We start from the raw sequence: 3583 nt of genomic DNA, 5'->3' as shown, positions 1-3583 counted from the left end.
CTCCGAGAGTTTATGATGGACAGCGAGGCCTGGTGTGCTGAGATTCATGGGGTTGCAGACAGTTAGATACGACTGAGCGACTGAACTGAATTGAAAGCTTCCTGCACTTGGAAACATCCATATATACTACTTATGATGTACAAAATGTATAGGAGCACTACAAAAAACTTGGACTCAATGCTTGTGAGAAAAGGACTAAAATATTCTCTAAAGAATAGATTCACTGGATTCCATATGTAAAATAGATAGCCAATGGGAATTTGCTGTATGGCTCAGGAATTTCTCACCACAGGCATTTCCCACCACAATCTCCTCCCTCACATCCCCTCCATCTGTCTCTCTGCAGTCAACAGCAGCCCTCGCCCTGGGATTGCTCCACAGTCCCTAAACTCCAGCTCCCAGCTGCTGTACCTTCCAGGGGACCTGCATCCCTTTCCAGGGTTTATGACTGCCACAAGGACTGTCTGATTCTCATTTTATTTATGCTGCAACAGATCATCTGTTTCACTCTCAGCCTTAAATGTTTCTCCTCTGACTCAGGTAATTTTTCCGATATGGGGATCAGACCCCTGCTTCAGTTCCCCCACCAGCTGAGGGCAGGTCCAGTCCTCCTAAGACTCCTGTTTTCCCCCCTAGTTCCTTCATCCTGCTGAGTTTTGCGTGGTTCTGTATATTCTTTTCCACTGGTCGGGTAATCCTGTCCGCTCTCAGCTGGTGTTCTGCATGCACTTCTGTGTCTGAAGATGTATTCCTGATGTATCTGTGCAGAGAGGTGTACTCCATGTCCACCTACTCCTCTGCCATCTTGTTCTCTCCCCTCTTAGGATATTTTAAATAACATTTTTTTAAATGGTATTTCCAAGCCAAGGAAACGTGCCTTTGGTTTTAGTCTATTGACTATTCTTAATAGTGTGTTTTCATCATATTGGATTGGGGCAATCAGGAATACTGCAATTGGTCTTTGTTAGTGGCTTTTCAAACTAACTTTCAAAAAAAGGTTAAGAATACTGAGATAAAATTAGACCATGAGCAGCTCCAAATACCGTCACAAGAAATAATCTGAAAAAGTGTCCTAAAGATGTACGCTTTAGCTGCAGATAGGACATACATCCCTATTATTGTTGAAACTGCACTTTGTAAATGTAAACACAGTGTAGCCTAGCAGATACAATGCCTCAATGGGTTTTCAGTTTACTGAGGGCTCTGAACTGGAAACAAATGCATAAGAAATGTGAGCAGAAAAGTCAAGGGAAAACCCTATACAAATGACAAGATTAATCATGGCTATGATATCAAGATTGTCATTCGAGAAGGCCATAAACCCATGATGCTCATAATCACAGAAGCAATAGCAAAAGTTACCCATAAAGAACACAGGGGATGAGAAATTAACAATAAGGAAACAATGAACATAACTGTTGATGCAAAAGTCACATTTTGAACAGTGTTTTCTAATATTGCAGAATACTGGCCAAAATATATGAATGCCTGGTAGTATACCATTAGGGAGCTTCACACTTCTCAGCCATGTCTTGGAACTGGTGTAACATCAGTTTCTTATTGAAGAAGAAATATCCATGGTTTGAATGAAGGCCTGGGAACAGATGATTTCCTGTGATGATGTAATATTAATGTTCTACACAAAAAGTGGAAATTCCATGTAAAAAGTGGGTTTATTGCTTAGAAAACTGTCTTATCATTTATATCTTGATGGAGGGTTTCCATATGTTTTATATATTCTTGTAACCAAAACTCTGTAAGGTTTTTATCTACATACTCACTGTTTTCAAAATCTGCCAGATGACATTTTCCCAATTTTTGCCTTGTTTCTTTATCCCAGCATTCAAGAGTCTCAGTAATGATAACCATAACCCTGGGACCATAACTTGACAAATGTTCTTCTACATTACAATATGGTGTGATATAGGAGTCGTAACTTGCTGAATTTTGGAGGCCTAAAGCTTCCTGCACGTGGAAGCATCCATATATACTACTTATGATGTACAAAATGTATAGGAGCACTACAAAAAACTTGGACTCAGTGCTTGTGAGAAAAGGATAGCTTCTCTAAAGAATAGACTCACTGGATTCCATATGTAAAATAGATATCCAACGGGAATCTGCTGTGTGGCTCAGGAAACTCAAACAGGTGCTCTGTATCAACCTAGAGGGGTGGGATGTAGAGGGAGATGGGACAGAGGTTCAATAGGGAGGGGATATATGTATACCTATGGCTGATTCATGTTGAGGTTTGACAGAAAACAACAAAATTCTGTAAAGCAATTATCCTTCAATTAAAAATAAAGAATAGACTCATTGGATGGATATCAGCTTTATGTTCATCTTGGAGAAAATTACATGGGAGGCAGAAGGACTTTTTTAATGAAGAATATTTTTGGTCAGGAGTTTCCTGCTTCTTCAGCCAGTGTTGACAGACTACTTCTCTTTTATCATCCATGGCCATAAATGCTCCAAAAACAGGGCGATGTTATAAAAATAACAAAAGAGCAGGGTTGTTCTTATATAAATGCAAAAGTATTGTATAGACCCGAAAGAGGCCATAATTCCTGTATAGAAGGCCAGGACATTGGTGATGGTGGTGGTTGTCATGGATACTGCCACTTTTGAATAGACATTGGACATCTGTTCACTTATGCTATCCATGTCATCAACTCCAACACCTGTTAGAGAAAGAAACAGTCTCTGTACATTTTTAACATCCATTAAAAATTAACAAGATCAACTCAAACCATTTTCTTTGCCTGTCTCTCAAGGTTTCACTGATTTTGCAGTGTGCTTGTGTGAATGAATGACATGTCCTAAGCAAAGCAAGTGATGAGCCCTGCTCTGGGGTTTTGCAGTGCCTTGAAATGACTGAAGGCAGACCCCCAAATGGGAGCCTTGTTGGGGTTTATATACCGACCTCCCAATGCCAAGAGACACCCAACATCTCTGCAAGAGCAGTGACCAGAAATGGGCGAAGCATGTGGACTGAACTTTCTTTTCTCGGTCACCTTTTCCTGGTCTCTTTGACCATTCCATAATTGCATGGGGAATTAGAACTACTAACCTAATCTGTCGGATCATAGACTTTCAAGGGACTTGTGATCCATGCCGTTATTCTGTACTTTTACTTAAACCTCAAACTATATGGATGGAAGTGCCTAGCCTTGCTAGGAGCTGAAAGTTGCAAGAGCACATTTGGGACTGAGGTGGAGCTCTAGTTTCAGGAACGTCTCTCAAACTAGAGGCCATTCTCTTGGCTGCTTGCCTCAGGGCCCAGGGTCCTAAAAGTAAGTCTTTGTCATTGCTGTGCCTCTGATCTATGTGGGTAGCGGCATTGCTGGTGACCATGAGGTTTTTGAAGACACAGATCGGTAATTGCAGGATCTGGTCAGATTGGAAGTAGGGTGGGTTTCTTTCTTTGGTAGGACTAGCTCTTGGCAGACCAGAGAAATCTCTCCAATGGCTTGTCTCTCAACTCCCTAGATATTCCTTTTGTGAAATCACTGGGAATGAACTGGAAGGATTGGCCCTAGTAGCTTGGGGACAAAAATCATTTTTTTCTCGCCGGCCAACCCTC

The 3583-nt window shown here is 41.2% G+C and overlaps 1 pseudogene; it reads right to left on the bottom strand.

The window, feature by feature from the left end:
- Window positions 1-826: 826 nt before the first annotated feature.
- On the bottom strand, window positions 827-3354 carry LOC112578891 (annotated as a pseudogene).
- Window positions 3355-3583: the final 229 nt, after the last annotated feature.

Source organism: Bubalus bubalis, chromosome 14 (genome assembly GCF_019923935.1).
Source record: "Bubalus bubalis isolate 160015118507 breed Murrah chromosome 14, NDDB_SH_1, whole genome shotgun sequence".
Taxonomy (NCBI): Eukaryota; Metazoa; Chordata; class Mammalia; order Artiodactyla; family Bovidae; genus Bubalus; species Bubalus bubalis.
The sequence above is the reverse complement of the archived record's forward strand: the minus strand, read 5'-3'. Positions and strand labels throughout refer to the sequence as shown.